Genomic DNA, 17,832 nt, shown 5'->3' with positions numbered 1-17,832 from the left:
TCTACAGCCTGTTTTTCCAACTGTTATGGGGGAACAGGTTGAACCTAGTCAAGAGGGAGGTTACGTACCGCACGAGGAGACTAGGGGGTTTATCTATGGTAAACCCTGTGGTGTTCTTAACGAACACCTTCTTGAAAGCCAACATTGCAAACCTCTGGTCAGAGAGGGCTCCTCCGTGGGTACTCTCCTGCAGGGAATGGTTTCGGCCTTTCTTCCAGGAATGGGAGACAGGAGGGCAAGTGAAGGACCTCCGTACACCACATGGATATCTTCCGGCTTACGCTACCCCGACTCTGAAGGCGATACGTCGGTGGGGTCTGGGAGTGTGGGAGATCAGGACCCAGTCAAGGCAGTTCCTTGACAAACGGGTTCTGTTGACCCACTTCCAGAAGCCTCTGGCGCTCAGGGACTGCCCAGGTCGGGATCTGACGGTGGGATTGCATCTTTTAAATATGAAAAGGATCCCCCAGAAGTTTTGGGACTTGGCCTGGCGCTGCTTTCAGGGGAAGCTATATGTGAGGGACAACCTGAAGTACAGGAACTCTGATGACCGGGGATGTCCCCGAGAAGAGTACGGGGACACGCTGGAAAGCATGGACCACTTCCTGCTTCATTGTCCCTTTAATATAGGGGTTTACAACAGGGTGGGTGCTTCCATCGGCTGGAGTCAACTTGCCGGCCTTTCCTATCCGGAGTGGGCTTATGGGGCATTCAGGAACCTGGGTGGCCGTGATCGGGGCACTTTATTCTTAGTTAGCTTAGTGGTTAGGTACTACACGTGGAATGCACGGTGCTTAGCATCGACCCAACAGAAAGTCCTCTCCGAGGTGGAGGTATGTAGGAACATCACTGGTGACCTCGGGAAGATCAGGTCTTTGGAGTATGGCAGTCTTGGTACCAGTAGGGCTTCTCTCCTGTGGAGAGGGTTTTCTTTTGATGTACCTTAATTTTGGTTAGGGACAGTATATAGATGTTAGGGTGAGTATAGGGTCAGTTTTATGAAGGGATAGCGATAGGGTTAGAAGTAAGGTTCATAGGGTAAGCATTTTGAAACTTAGTTTTATCAGGATTGCCATCCTTCTTCCTGGTGGTGGGCTATGCATGTCACTCTAGCTTTTTGTTTTGTTTTCTGTAATTTGAATGTAAAGGGCTTGCAGGCAACCAATCTTGGGCCTGGTGGGGGTTTGAAGTACTGTATTACTTTGTTTTTCATATTATTTCTGTGGTTGTAGTGAATTAGTACATTGTTGAGTTAGTTAATAATAGTGGGGGGGGGGGGATTAATTTTAAGTTGGGTGGGGGTTGTTGGGGGGAGGGGGTGATGCTTTGGGTCTGACTTGGGTCAGTTTATGGACAATGACTGTTTCAGTAAAAAAAAAATAAAAAAACACTGTGATACACGAACTCTGACCATGTCCAGTGGGAGTGGTGTGGGTGATGGGAGAGTTCATAGTGTAGGTTATTTTTCTTTAGGTTTTATTCTTGTTTACATGTATTTCATAAGTATAAATAGTTTTATGTATTTTTGTATAGTGTTATACCTCATTGTTGGGTAAAGGCAGTCGGACCAGCTTTTAGTTGATATTATTGTGTTTATTTTTTCCCCCTTATGGTAATGTATCCATGCATGTGTGTGTTACTATAGTTTAAAGAGAAGGGAAAGGAGAAAGGGGAAAAAATAAATAAATAAATGAAATTTCCAAGTTGGAATTATTTTTAGTTATGGCAATAAGCCCTCTTTTTATTATAATTTTTTTTATTTTTTTTTACTTTATTTTATTTTTTTATTTTTTTCGTTGTTATGATCTAATATGTATTGTGAGTATTGGTTGTTGTCTGTGTGTAAAATTAATGGTATTTCCAAGATGGAATTATTTTATTTATTTCCTTATTATTTTTATGGCAGTTAGCCCTATTTATTTTTGTTTAATGCATTTTGTGTATGGTATGTGGGGATAAGTTTCCTATTCGGATGTTTTCAGTTAAAACTTAATTAAGGAAAGCTATATTTATGTTTTGTTGGTAATTAATGTGTGTGTGTATGTGTGTTTGGAAGGATAATAGGTAAGAATTAGTAGTATCAGGCATTATTTGGTAGTTGAGTTAAGCTGGGCTGGTTGGTTAGGTAGGTCCTTTTATTCTGTAACAAAGAGTTTATATTTGTTACTTTTTCATCCTTATGTTTCAGCTGATTAAGCATTGTATTTGTGTTTTGTAAAAGTTTTATATTTTTCTAATAAAAAGAGTTCCAGCTGTAGCAAAACTCCCAGCATGCCAGGACAGTCAATGGCTATGCCGATGTGCTGGCCCTGTATTCTCTGTGCAGTGATGACAACAGGGTGCCGCAACCGAGATCACGGGGGTCCTTTGGAGAGGGGATAAGATGTCTTGGTGCGTAGTACCCCTTTAAGAGGGAAAAACATGATATATATTTAACCCCAAACCAAATGTACCTTATTTTTATTTTCTACCTAATGTACATAAAGACCGAAAAAAAAAACACCTGGTCGTCCGATAGTTGCCAGATGTTTATCTGAATATATAGACCATCAGTTACAGAAATGTGCGGTGTCTTTACCAGCATACCTCAGAGATAAATGGGCGTTTATTAACCCTATTGAAAGATATCATACGGGAAGAGGACTATATGTGGGCAACGCTAGATATTGCTTCATTATATAGTAACATCCCACATGACAGAGGAGTGGAAGCTGTGTGATCTTTTTTAGTGGAAGATCCCTTGATGCCCATACATCAGAGGAACTTCATTTTGGAGGCCATTAAAGGAGTAGTGCAGTGTTGAAAAACATCCCCTATCCCAAGGATAGGGGATACATTTCAGATTGTGGGGTGTCCGACTGCTGGGGGGCCCCGTGATCTCCTGTACGGGGCCCTGGCTCGCTGGCCAGATAGCGCGTGTTGACTAGTGTTGAGCAGCATAGGCCATATTCGAATTCGCGATATTTCGCGTATATATGGACAAATATTCGTCATATATTCGCTAAATTCGCATATTCGTAATATTCGCGTAATATTTTTGCATATGCGAAAATTTGCATAAATGAAAATGTGCATAAGCAAATTTTCCCATATGCGAAAATTCATACACCAGTCTCACACAGTAGTATTAGAGCCTTCTTTACACCACACAAGCTGGAAGCAGAGAGGGATGATCACTGTGATGTGTATTGTGAAAAAAAAAAAAACAATATTCGTAATTTCGAATATATAGTGCTATATTGGCGAATATTCGCGAATTCGCGCATTGCGAATATTTGCGAGCAACACTAGTGTTGACCACCAGACGAAGGGGCAGCCGACACGCCCCCTCAAAAAAAGCGCTATGGCAGAGCCAGAGATATCCAAAGGCAGCGCTGCATCAGTCCCCCCAAAAAATGTGAGTTCCTGGATTTAAATATCTATATTCAGGATGGCTGTTCGCATACTGCCAACTATTTTAAGGAGGTGGATGCAAACAGATACCTCGACTTTAACAGTTGCCATCTTAAATAATGGAAGAAGAACATTCCATTAGGTCAAATGAAAAGAATCCGAAGGAATTGTTCTTCCACACAAAAATACCTACAACAACTAGAGAACCTGGAGGATCGTTTTAAACAAAAAGGGTATCCCAAACCCCTTATACAAGGAGCACGCCAGAGAGTGGACGAATTAGAACAAAGTGCTTGCTTGAAAAATAATAAACAGGGTAATGCAGAGGGGGGTTATAATGATGAATTTGATTCTGTTTTTCTAACTAGGTATTACACTTCACACACCAATATTTTTTTATTATTTTTTTTATTTTTTTTTGTATAGGTAATATCACCAGCTCATATTATTGTGTCATGATTACTGGCACCATATGTAGTCCCCCAGTTATTCTTCTTTAGATGTTTTCCGTGTCCTGTGCAGTATCTCTCCCAGAAGTCCACTTGATGGCCCCCGTGGTGGTCTACACCCCGAAGTCATCAATTTTTACTCTAAGAGAGAGTGTGCAGCTGTTTCTGGAGACGGTCAACAATAACCTCTGCATGGTGGAATAATAGGTCACGATGTTTATCAGGATCAGTAGAAGCATCACCCACTCGATGATTATGATGGGGATTTCACGGATCTCGTCCCAGTCTTCATCATTATGGAATAATTCCTTTAATGTTTCATATCCAAAATAGAAAACTACACAGACAAAAGTCAGGCCACAGCAGGTGCATCTACTATGGTGGATGACTTTTTTTGCTCCTGGTAATTTATACATCTGGATGGACTGCCCAAGGTAGTATAAGGCTTCACATGTAATGGAAATTATCGTGCTGACAAAGTGTATCCTGGGATATTCTTCGGGGGACAATACATGCATAACAGCTGTGGAAAAACAGGAGGCCCACACAATGGCCAGCAGGATCCTCTGGATCAGGACCTGATGACCCCTGAACTCTTCAGTATGCATAACCATATACTTATAAATAAGAAAGGTTAGTACCAAAGTGCCAATGGACGTCCCTATGAATCCAATTCTGAATAATATGCTTTCGGGAAAGACATTTCCCACGTCACTGTGAAGGAAAAGAAACCAATGTTATTATGGATATTTCCTCACTACCAACCCATGAAATAAGAATCATTTGCTTGTTTATCTTACCTGATGCTCATCAGTGGCGAGGCTGCATGGCCGAGGACGACCGTCATGATGTAGCTGGTGGCAAGCCAGGCCGCACACCAAAACGCCAACAGGAGGGGGACGAACCCCAGTCCTTTTAGCTCCATTTCAGACAAGTAGAAAAAGAAGACGCTAATCTCACTATTCTCACTAATCGCACAGGAACAGACTGAAGGCTCGGGCGGCTGTCAGTGGAATGTCAGGCCTCCAGCTGTCTATGACATCACATGTGACATGTCAGAATGACTGCTTGTTTCTTTGAGCTGCCATGATTTAGTATCTGCTATAGACAGAACCTGATGTTTTTACTATGGACCTTACAGACCTCAGAACCCAAGTAATTAGTGCAGGGGCTCCATTTTGATCATCTCATATTTCACATTATTTGAGTTCCAGGGCTCAGATACATTTGCACCCTCTATAGCAGTGGTCTTCAAGCTGTGAACCCCCAACCGCTGCAGAACCACAACTCCCAGCATGCCCAGACAGCAACTTTGCATAAGGAAATAGTCTAATTAAACTTTTCTTATATATAGAATCCCTGAAATCTCCAATCTCTCCTTTTATTGCTTTATGATCTGTGTTACTTATTTGTAAAAAAACAATGTTTGTGATTGTCTTCCCCCCACACACTTATGGGCTATCTCTTCAAACGACTTTATTTGACCTAAAGCGTATAATTGATTTACATAAATAAGCCCCTTTTCATCCAAAAGAGTGAATCTTTAATTTTAAGGAACTCTTTAAGTGCTTTATTCGACCATAATGAAGTAAAGTCAAAACTCCATGTGATTTAAAAAATAAATTTAAGTTCCCCCCATACTTAATTATCTAGATATGCATGGGTGTAGTGAGTATCCCAGCTTCCAAAATCTCAAAAATATCCTTCATTTTTCAGAGGCTTTTTCAAAAATGAAAGAAGCGATCTGATTGGTTGCTATGGGCAACTCAGAAACTTTTCCTCTGGGCAGGTTTTGATAAATCTCCCTCTATGCGGGAGATTCATCAAGACCAGTGTAGAGGAAGAGTTGTGCAGTTGCCCATAGCAACCAGATTGCTTCTTTCATTTTTCACAATGCCTTTGCAAAATGAAAGAAGCGATCTGATTGGTTGCTATGGGCAACTCAGCATATTTTCCTGGAAAAGTTTCTGAGTTGCCCATAGCAACCAATCAGATTACTTCCTTCATTTTTCAGAGACTTTTTCAAAAATGAAAGAAGCGATCTGATTGGTTGCTATGGGCAACTCAGCAGCTTTCCCCATAGACCACAATGGGCCTACTGGTTTCAATGGGCAAAAAATCAGAGTTAATGCACTAGACACAGTTCTCTATACCATTAACCCCTTCCCGACCTATGACATACCTGTACGTCATGGGTGGCAAGGTGTTCCCGACCCATGACATACAGGTACGTCATGAACATTTTTGCCGCTACTCGCGGCATCCCGCAGCGCCCGGTAAGATGGTGGCTATCACTGATAGCCAGCCATCTTACCATGCGACCACGGGGGGTTTCATCCCCCACCCCCCCCCCCCCCCCCAGCGATCGCTGCTATCAGCTGGTCAACTCTGACTAGCTAATAGCAGCGTTTCGCTATCAGAATATTTAGCAGCGCGGTGTGTAAGTCCCGATCACGGGGATCGGGACACACACCGCTCTGCTAAGTGTCCCTTACCCATCCCCCGGCATCACTTACCCGACCATGCGGTGTCCCAAGTGGTCCCGTTGCGAGCGACGTCCTCCAGGCGGTCCCGGCGGCGCTGCGTCACGGAGGTGAGTTTCCGGCAGCAGTGCGGCATCTTCATTGGCAGCAGTGAGATCGCCGTAAAGCGATCTCACTGCTGCCTCTGGGAGTTTCAAAACGGCAACTCCCAGCATGCCCAGACAGCCTTTGGCTTTCTGGGCATGCTGGGAGTTGTAGTTTTGTAACATCTGGAGGTCCACAGTTTGGAGACCACTGTATAATGGTCTCCAATCTGTGCTGTTCCAGATGTTGCAAAACTACAACTCCCAGCATGCTCAGTCTGTTCAGGCATGCTGGGAGTTGTAGTTCTCTAACATCTGGAAGAGCATAGATTGGAGACCATTATACAGTGGTCTCCAAACTGTGGACCTCCAGATATTGCAAAACTACAACTCCCAGCATGCCCAGACTGCCCAAGCATGCTGGAAGTTGTAGTTCGGCAACATCTGATCCTTCAGATATTGCCGAACTACAACTTCCAGCATGCTTGGGCAGTCTGGGCATGCTGGGAGTTGTAGTTTTGCAACAACTGGAGGCACACAGTTGGGAAACATTGTCCGTTTGCTACCTCAGTGCCTCCAGCTGTTTCAATTGTTGCAAAACTATAACTCCCAGCATGCACTGACAGACCATGCATGCTGGGAGTTGTAGTTTTTCAACAGCTGGAGGCACACTGGTTTGGAAACGCTAAGTTTGGTTGCAAAACACTTGAAAGTTTATTACTTAACTTAGTGTTTCCAAACCAGTGTGCCTCCAGCTGTTGCAAAACTACAACTCCCAGCATGCACGGACAGCCAAAGGGCATGCTCGGAGTTTGCAACAGCTGGATGTTTGCCCCCTCCCCCCAATGTGAATGTACAGGGTACACTCACATGGGTGGAGGTTTACAGTGAGTGCTGCAAGTTTGAGATGGCGCAAAATTTGCGCTGCAGCTCAAACTCCCAGCGGCAAACTTGCTGTGAACCTCTGCCCATGTGACTGTACCCTAAAAACACTACACTACACTAACACTAACCTAAAATAAAAAGTAAAAAACACTACATATACACATTATCCCTACACAGCCCCCAAAAAAATGAAAAACGTCTGGTACGCTACTGTTTCCAAAACGGAGCCTCCAGCTGTTGCAAAATAATAACTCCCAGTATTGCCGGACAGCCATTGACTGTCCAGGCATGCTGGGAGTTTTGCAACAGCTGGAGGCACCCTGTTTGGGAATCATTGGCATAGAATACCCCTATGTCCACCCCTATGCAAATCCCTAATTCAGGCCTCAAATGCGCATGGCGCTCTCTCACTTTGGAGCCCTGTTGTATTTCAGGGCAACAGTTTTGGGACACATATGGGGTATTGCCGTACTCGGGAGAAATTGCCTTACAAATTTTGGGGGGCTTTTTCTTCTTTAACCCCTTATGAAAAGGTGAAGTTGGGGTCTACACCAGCATGTTAGTGTAAAAAAATAATTTTTTTACTCTGACATGCTGGTGTTGCCCTATACTTTTCATTTTCACAAGAGGTAAAAGGGGAAAAAAGATCCTCTAAATTTGTAATGCAATTTCTCCCGAGTATGGAGATACCCCATATGTGGGCGCAAAGTGCTCTGGGGGCGCACAACAAGGCTCAGAAGGGAGAGTGCACCATGTACATTTGAGGCGATTTGCACAGGGGTGGCTGATTGTTACAGCAGTTCTCGGAATCAGAATGATAAGTAAAAGCATTCCAGAGTTATTAATGTTTAAAGTGACAGTGGTCAGATTTTCAAAAAATGCCCAGGACCTGAAGGGGAAAATGGGCTGGATCATGAAGGGGTTAAAGGGGTACTCCGGTGAAAACCTTTTTTTTCTTTTAAATCAACTGGCTCCGGAAAGTTAAACAGATTTGTAAATTACTTCTATTAAAAAATCGTAATCTTTCCTGTACTTATTAGCTGCTGAATACTACAGAGGAAATTATTTTCTTTTTGGAATGCTCTCTGATGACATCACGAGCACAGTGCTCTCTGCTGACGTTATTATAATAATAATAATAATAATGTCTTTATTTATTGTTGTCCTTAGTGGGATTTGAACCCTCTCCAGCTCCACTATATCTTTCTTGTACACTGGTGCTCAGTACTGTACACAGTACTCTATGTGAGGACTGACTAGTGATTTGTACAGCGGTAGCATTATTTCCTTGTCGTCGGCATCTATGCCCCTATTGATGTACCCCATGATTTTATTAGCCTTGGCAGCAGCTGCCCGACACTGGTCACTACAGCTAAGTTTACTGTTACCTAAGGCTCCTAAGTCCTTTTCCATGTCAGTCGTCCTAAGTGTTCTTCCATTTAATACATAATCCCAGCTCGGATTTTTGCATTACCTTACATTTATCAGTGTTGAACCTCATCTGCCACTTCCCAGCCCAAACCTCCAACCTATCCAGATCCATTTGTAACAGTGCACTGTCCTCTATAGTGTTTACCACTTTACAGAGTTTGGTGTCATCTGCAAAGATTGCTACTTTACTATTCAACCCCTCTGCAAGGTCATTCATGAATATATTAAATAGGACAGGACCCAAGACGGACCCCTGTGGTACCCCACTAGTAACAGTCACCCAATCAGAATAAGTACCATTAATAAACACCCTCTGTTTCCTATCATTGAGCCAGTTACTTACCCACTTGCGCACATTCTCCCCCAGCCCAAACCTTCTCATTTTATGCACCAACCTTTTATGTGGAACCGTATCAAATGCTTTGGAAAAATCCAGATATACGACATCCAGCGATTGCCCCTGGTCCAGTCTTGTGCTCACCTCCTCATAAAAGCTGATCAGGTTAGTTTGACAGGATCAATCCCTCATAAATCCATGCTGATACAGGGTCATACATTTATTTTTATCAAGATATTCCAAAATAGCATCTCTTAGGAAACCCTCAAACAATTTACCGAGGTTAAACTAACAAGTCTATAATTCCCGGGGTCACCTTTTGACCCCTTCTTAAATATTGGCACCACATTTGCCATGCGCCAGTCCTGGGGAACAGTCCCTGTCACTATAGAGTCCCTGAATATTAAAAATTGGGGTCTGTCTATTACATTACTTTTTTTTAAATATTTTTTTTATTTTAATATTAAACAATTACAAAAATACATTGTACAAATCCGATAAAACAACATCACCAATCGGAAGAAAAGCAAAAGCCATAGAAGCCAAATCCATACTTGTTTACATCCAAGAGTATGTCTAATCAAATTTGCCCATCTTACCAATAGCTCCCAGCAGTATAAACTCTATCGTACGAGGTACCTTCACAGGGATTTTACTTTCTACCTCTTTTATTACAGATTCCCAGAAAACAGATATCTTCTCACACGACCAAAAACTATGTAAATAGTCCGCCTCTTCCAAACCACATTTAACACACTGTGAAGTGATTCTCACCCCTATCCTATGTAAATGAAGCGCGGAATAGTGGGTCTTGTGTAATATCTTAAATTGTGTAATTTTATGTTCCATATTACGAGAAACCTTGCTTATATTTTGGGCCATAATGTCCCAATCTTCCTCAGACACAGTACCCACTATTCCGGACCATTTGTCTTTAATTCTGTCGATCCCCCTTACTCCAATAATCTTATTTAATTTCTTATACAAAATTGATATTCCTTTTTTTTTTTAAAGTGCTCTATTTGAGTTAGTGCTTCTATGAAATTGTGTTTCTGTGCTACATATATCTCCTTATCTATCGTGTTATGGACTGCATGACTAACTTGCCAATAGTACAGCCAATCGTTATCACTAATATCATACCCCCTTTTTATGTGCTCAAATGAAAAGAGTTGTCCTTTATCAAATAATTGTTCCAGTCGTTTTATACCCTTACTATCCCAAAAAGTTGACTCACACTTCACCAATTCTTTAAATTTATTGTTACCCCATAGGGGTGTGAACCCAAAACTATTTCCTACATGTAATTCTCCCTTTAATCTTTCCCATACTTTCCTATATTTATACAATAACATCGTGTTATTTGACCCACTCTCCTCATAATCATCTCATTCCAACACCTCATATATGTTCACTTTCTCCTTATCTACTACAATCTTCTCCAGATATCTAAAATTTCTCCAATTCACGATTCGTACCAACTGCGCGGCCATGTAATAAACAAAGAAATTGGGCATATCCAATCCCCCCCTATCTCCAGGGGCCATAAAATATCTGTACTTCAGACGAACCCTTTTTCTTCCCCATAACAATCTACCCAGTATCACTTCTATCTTCCGGAACCAGCATTTGCCGATCCACACTGGCGAGGTAGCAAGAAAAAAAAGGATCTGTGGGAGGACCACCATTTTTATTATCGCCATCCTTTCTGACATAGAGAAGGGCATTTTAATCCATACTTCTACTCTCTTCGCTAAACTATTCAAAAGGGGCAGTATATTGTTAATCACAAACCTATCATTCGTGGCTGCTATTTTTACTCCCAGATAATGGAAACATTCATTTTTTTTTAACACGGATAGTCTTCCCACCGTCTCCCCCATATCTTCATCCAGGGGGAGCATAGTAGATTTACTCCAATTTATGTCCAACCCAGATAGAGGGGCAAATGCCTCGAACATCTTAATGATACGATGTATTTTTTCTTGTGGGTTAGTTACTAAAAGGAGGATATCATCTACAAATAACAAGATCTTACTCTTCTCTCCATTTACTCCAAATCCCTCATAAACATCATTATCTCTTATCCAAGCCGCTAAGGGTTCAATATAAATTAAAAATAAAAAGGGTGAGAGGGGGCAGCCCTGCCTTGTTCCTCTACTTAGTTTGAATGGGTAGGAGGGGGTTCCATCTACCACCACACTCGCCTCGGGGTTAGTGTATAGTAGCTGAATATAACTCAAAAACCTCGGGCCCACCCTAACCCTTTTCAAAACTTCCCAGAGGTATTCCCACTCCACCCTGTCAAAAGCTTTAGTAGCATCCAATGACAGAATGGAGCGGGGGCCACGGGATCCACTCTGGATTGCTTCATACACCTGGTGGATATTGTCATGAACCGTTCTTCCTGACCTAAACCCTCCCTGGTCACCGCCCACCACTACCTCCACTACTTTATCCAATCTCCTTGCCAGTGCTTTCGCTATTATCTTTATATCTGTATTAAGCAAGGAGATATGAGCCCAAATCCAAGGGATCCTTATCTTTTTTCCTAATGAGTCTAATATTAGCCTCACACATAGATTTAGGGAGAACCCCCCCCCCCTCCAGGATTCATTAATGATACCCAGCAGTTTTGGAAGCAGCAGGATTGAGTATATTCTATATATCTAGAAAGGAATGCCGTCAGACCCAGGGGATGTATTCCCTTGGATTGATGCCAATGCCTCCTCCAATTCCTGGAGGGAGATTGGGTCATCCAGGGAGTCCCTGACATCCTCTGTCAAACTCGGAATATTAATTCCCCTCAAGAATTCCGCTACCTCCGCCCTATTAATATCCCTGCCCATATAGAGATTGGAGAAAAAAGAGCCAACCATTTGGGCTATTTCTTCTCTATCTGTGGTTATGCTGCCATCCTCCCTCCTCAGAGCCATAATACCACGTTCGTCGCCTTGATTTTTAAGTAATCTTGACAGTGTCTTATTTGGTTTCCCTTTCTCAAAGAAATTAAATTGCCCACTGAAGAATAGTTTATTTTGTGCCTTTTTAAGTAGATATTCTTTATATTCCTCTTGAGCTGCCTTCAGTTCTAACAGCTGTTCCCCCCACTATCCTCTTCTATCCCTGCTTCTAATGTTGCCACTTTACTATTCAGTACTGATTCTTCCTGTGAGAATTCCTTTTTTTTTTTTATTGATTCGCCCTATATATAGACCCCTCAAGTATGCCTTCATAGTATCCCATACCACCTGAGGGTTTGCGGACTTATGATTAATCTCCCAGAATGCCTCTATTTCCTGTCTAAACCAGTCCTGGTCACCCACTAATTCAATCCAGTGGGGGTTGAGCCGAAAGCCCAACCTTTTCCCACCCATTACCTTACCTCCAATTTCCACCACCACTGGGCAATGGTCCGATAGGGTTTTAGCTTTATACTGCACCCTGCTGGTCCAGGTCATTGCATTCTTATCACACAGGCATAAGTCAATTCGGGAAGCGGTGTTATATGAGGTACTAAAACATGAGTACTGTCTTACTCCTGGGTTTAGTTTCCGCCACCCATCAACCCAATTCATCTCTCCACAGTATCTCGCCAATGCTGTTTCGTTCCCCCCTACATTCCTACCTAATTTGTATCTGTCCATACTAGGGTCTATTACATTGTTCAAATCTCCAACTATCCATAATGCCGAATGTGTCTTACTTTCGCTATAGCTCACGAGGTCCCTCAGAACATCCACTCTAAAAGATGGAGGAATATAAACAAAAGCCAAGATGACTGCCCTATCTTCCCATATTCCATAAAGAAATACATATCGACCATACTTATCTACCTTTGCATTCTTAGTCTCGAATGGTACCCTCCTGTGAACATATACTGATACTCCCATGGAGTAGGAAGAGAGTCTGGAGTGGTATTCTTCTTTGGCCCACTTCCTTGGAAGTATCTGCTCATCTCTTGACCTATGGGTCTCAACTAAACATATGATCGCAGGAAGGCACCTCCGAATATAATCGAAGACTGCACACTTTTTAATTCTATCCGACATACCTCGTATGTTCCAGGCTAATAATTTAAGCATAGATATATTTGCCTAAGAGAAAAAAGAAAAGAGAGAAGAAGAAGAGAGAGAAAAAAAAAAAAAAAAACACTCTTTTGATCATCCCGTGCCATCCCTCCCTCCTTTCCCTTATCCTTCCCCCCCCCCCGCACCCCCCCTCTCCCCATAATGCACCGTACTTCTACTATGCACTCCTATCCTAGTGACACCCCAGAGAACCCCCCAACCCCTCCCCCCTCCCCCCCGAGACGTAACATTATTACTCAACTAATACTTCCAACCCCTAATGCCACAGTAGTGCCTTATATTAGATGCCTTATTTATCCATCCAATCTGAGACTTCTTGTGGGGTTCCAAATATTGTTACCTTTCCCTTATGCTCAACCCGGAGTCTCGTTGGAAACAGCAGAGAGAAGGGCACCCCTGCGTTCTTTAGCCGCCTTTTTATCTCCCGAAAGGATGCCCTTTTCCTCTGGGTCTCCCAAGAGAAATCCGGATATAGAAAAATATTCTGTCCATTATACTGTAGGTCCCTCATCTCTCTTGCCCTCCTAAGGATAGTATCCCTGTCCTGGGAGGTATATAACTTAATTAGGATTGTCCTAGGGGGACCCCCCGGAGGGGGAATACGCCTTGGCACCGATGAGCTCGTTCAATCCCAAACATTGGAGTAAGATGCCCTTCCCCTATCCCCTCCTTCAACCACCTACTAAGAAACTGTATGGCAGAGTCCCCCCCCCCCTCCACCCCCTCAGGAAACCCCACCATCCCATCAGGAAACCCCACCATCCTTATATTACAACGTCTGGATCTATCCTCAAGGTCAGTGAGCTTATCTTTAACAGATGTCCTCTCCTTTTTCAAGTCATTAACCTCCTCCTCCAAAACCTTAATCCTATTTTCTGTTTTAGGGGCTTCTTCCTCCAGTCTGGAAATCCTATCTCTCATTTTAGTCATATCGTGTCTTATCAGAGATACCTCGGTAGATACCACACCTAATTGTTTATTTATCTCCTCAATTGCACAATTAGATTTTTTCACCCCTCCCAAGATCTCCTCCAACATCTGTGTTCCCACAGGGGGCACAGACTGCCCTTCCTCAGTTTCTTCCACCGCCAAGACCGAGTACCTAGAGCCTGTTTTACTAGGGGAGAGATCCTTCTGGGTTCTAGTTTTTATACCCAAAGCTGGAGACTTCCATATTTTATCCAATTTACCCATAGCCCCCTTATCTTTTTGTGGCGAGCTACCCCCTGATCTTCTGGGGTTCACCTTAGGGGCCATTTCACCCACTATTTCTCTTCACTTTATATTTGTGGGGTGTATGTATCACTACGGGGATATCACGGACCAACTTAGCAACTTTATACACCATAGGCCCCTCCCACTCGAGAATTTAAATCCCGTTATTTACAGCATACAAAAGTAAGAATTCACAGTCCCATATGGCTCTGGGGAGCGCTTAAAACCTAGGGTATCACACCCTGATCCAGAAATATCCACCACCAAATATAGCATACTAATATGCAACTACGGAATCATTAGCGTATTCACGCTCCCCCTGGTAGACAGTGCAATCACCCCCCAGAGTCACTGATCTTATTGGGTCCAGGGAGGGGTCCAATTTCATGAGAGAGGAATTCTGCTAAGACCAAGTTGTTCAATTTAGTCCATGAGTCCCGGTTTCTCCAAATCGCTAGGAGGAGTGACCAGGCAGAGAGTCAGGCATCCAATATTGTCCATTCCACATGGGGCCAGTGCAAGAGGCTGCTTCTGTTCAGAATATTGCCGGGGTATTAATCAATGGTTTCACCGGCTTCTGCACTGTTAGATATTCATCACATGTAAAGTCTGATCGTTTTACTCAGCTCCACTCTCCATCCACAAGAAAGGGTCTGGGCCAGTCTATTCAAATCCCAGCAAGGAGTAGCGGAGTTCCACACATGCCCCTCAACACCTCCGCGTCTGTCTATTACATTACTTAATTCCTTTAGAACATGGGGGTGAATGCCATCTGGACCTGGTGATTTGTCTATTTTGATTTTTTGTAGGTGGCACTGTACTTCTTCCTGGGTTAGACAGGTGACCTGTACTGGGGAGCTTACCTTATCACACTGTATTTCACCTGGCATTTCATTTTCCTCAGTGAATACAGTGGAGAAGAATTTTAGTATATTTGCTTTTTCCTGATCCCCGTTTATAATTTCTTCCTCATCATTTTTTAAAGGGCCAACACTTTCATTTTTGACCTTTTTGCTATTTATATAATTAAAGAACATTTTGGTGTTAGTCATACTCTCTTTGGCAATGAGTCTTTCTGTCTCTATTTTTGCGGCTTTTATCTGTTTTTTACATATTTCACATTTTTCTCTATAGCTTTTTAATGCTTCTTCACTGCTGTCCTGTTTTAGTAACTGAAATGCTTTATTTTAGTCATTTATTGCCCCCTTAACATTTTTATTCATCCATATTGGTTTTCTTTTATTTCTGACCCTTTTATTCCTATAAAGTATATACATCTTACAGTGAAAATTTAAGATATTTTTAAAAGTCTCCCATTTAGTGTCAGTATTGTTATTTTTGAGGACATTATCCCATTTTATATTGTTATGGGCTTCTCTGAGTTGATCGAACTTTGCTTTTCGAAAGTTCATTGTTTTTGTGGCCCCTCGAGAGATTCCCTTATTGAAGAACAAGTTATAATGTATTACATTATGATCACTATTTCCTCGGTGTCCATCTACTTGCACATTAATTACTCTGCCAGTTTCAGTACGTTGGTAAATATTAAGTCTAGTAGGGCGCCCCCTCTGGTCAGGCCCTGCACCATTTGGGACAGATAATGGTCTTTAGCTATAGTCAGAAATCTGTTTCCTTTAAAGTCGAAGTCTGCCCAGTTCTCCATGAACCCAAACCCCTCCTTCCTACACCAGCTTCTGAGCCACTTGTTTACCTCCCTTATCTCCCGCAGCCTCTCTGGTACGGCTCGTGGTACAGGTAATATTTCAGAAAATACTACCTTGGAGGTCCTTGCCTTAAGCTTGCAGCCTAAGTCCCTGAAATCATTTTTAAGGACACTCCATCTACCTCTTACTTTGTCATTGGTGCCAATATGTACCATGACTGCTGGGTCTTCTCCAGCCCCACCCAGCAACCTGTCAACCCGATCCGCGATGTGCCGAACTCGAGCGCCAGGAAGACAACATACTGTTCGGCTATCCCGGTCTTTGTGACAGATCACCCTGTCTGTCCCCCTAATAATTGAGTCCCCCACTACCAGTACCTGTCTGGCCTGCCCTGCTCTCCTCCCTCCCTCCTTACTGGAGCAGACACCCCCCTGGCGGTCAGAGGCAGAGTCCTGCTGCAGTACCGCTAGCTCTGAAATGACATCCCCCTCATCTGCCAACTGGGCAAACTTGTTGGGGTGTGCCAGTTCCGGACTAGCCTCCCTGACACTTTTCCCTCTACCCCGTTTTCTAACTGTAACCCAGCTAACTGCCTGACTGTCCTGCCCCTCCGTCCCACTATCCATCCCCACCTCGACCGCAGAGAGTACCTGCTCAGTGAGCAGGAGACTACTCTGCGGGTTGTCAATGCATCTCAGTGTTGCCAGTTGCTCCTCTAGATCCAGGATCTGGGCTTCTAAATGAGCAACTCGCACACATCTCGCACAACAATATGCACCCTCAAACTGTTGTTCAAGGATTGCATACATTGCGCAAGATGCACACTGGACTGCCTTTTCCAACATGGAGGTCATACTAGATTTGGGGATTGCAAAAATTAACAGAAAAGAAAAAAAAATCAAATATTTCAATTTAAACTTCCTGAATTTAAAGTCCCTTAATTTTAAGTCCCCTCACTTTTATACTCACTCACTTGTATGCTTCACACTCTTGTATACAGACAAACAGTCGCTAGCTCAACATAGTGTATTTGCTTTATATTTATCACAACCACAACCACCTCTCTTCCACTGCCTGGAAGTGAAACTTTTTTTTTTTTTTTTTCATTTACACATCCAAATTTAACGAAAAGTCGTAAAAGACCTGTGGGGTGTTAAGGCTCACTGGACCCCTTGGTACGTGGCTTGAGGGGTGTAGTTTCCAAAATGATATGCCATGTGGGGGTTTTCTGCTCTTCTGGCACCATAGGGGCTTCCAAAATGTGACATGCCCCCCAAAAACCATTTCAGCAAAAATTCACTCTCCAAAATCCCATTGTTGCTCCTTCCCTTCTGAGCCCTCTACTGCACCAGCCGAACACTTTACATACACATATGAGGTATTTCCTTACTCTAGAGAAATTGGGTTACAAATTTTGGGGGTCTTTTTCTCCTATTACCCCTTGTAAAAATTCAAAAACTGGGTCTACAAGAACATGCGAGTGTAAAAAATGGAGATTTTGAATTTCCTCCTTCACTTTGCTGCTATTCCTGTGAAACATCTAAAGGGTTAACACACTTACCCAAATGTCATTTTGCATACTTTGAGGGGTGCAGTTTTTATAATGTGGTCATTTGTGGGGTATTTCTAATATGAAGGCCCTTCAAATCCACTTCAAAACTGAACTGGTCCCTGAAAAATTCCAATTTAGAAAATGTTGAGAAAAATTGGAAAAGTGCTGCTGAACTTTGAAGCCCTCTGATATCTTCTAAAACTTAAAACCTGTCAACTTTATGATGAAAATATAAAGTAGACATATTGT

This window comes from Hyla sarda, unplaced genomic scaffold, assembly GCF_029499605.1.
Source record: "Hyla sarda isolate aHylSar1 unplaced genomic scaffold, aHylSar1.hap1 scaffold_965, whole genome shotgun sequence".
Taxonomy (NCBI): domain Eukaryota; kingdom Metazoa; phylum Chordata; class Amphibia; order Anura; family Hylidae; genus Hyla; species Hyla sarda.
Note: the sequence above shows the minus strand (reverse complement) of the source record.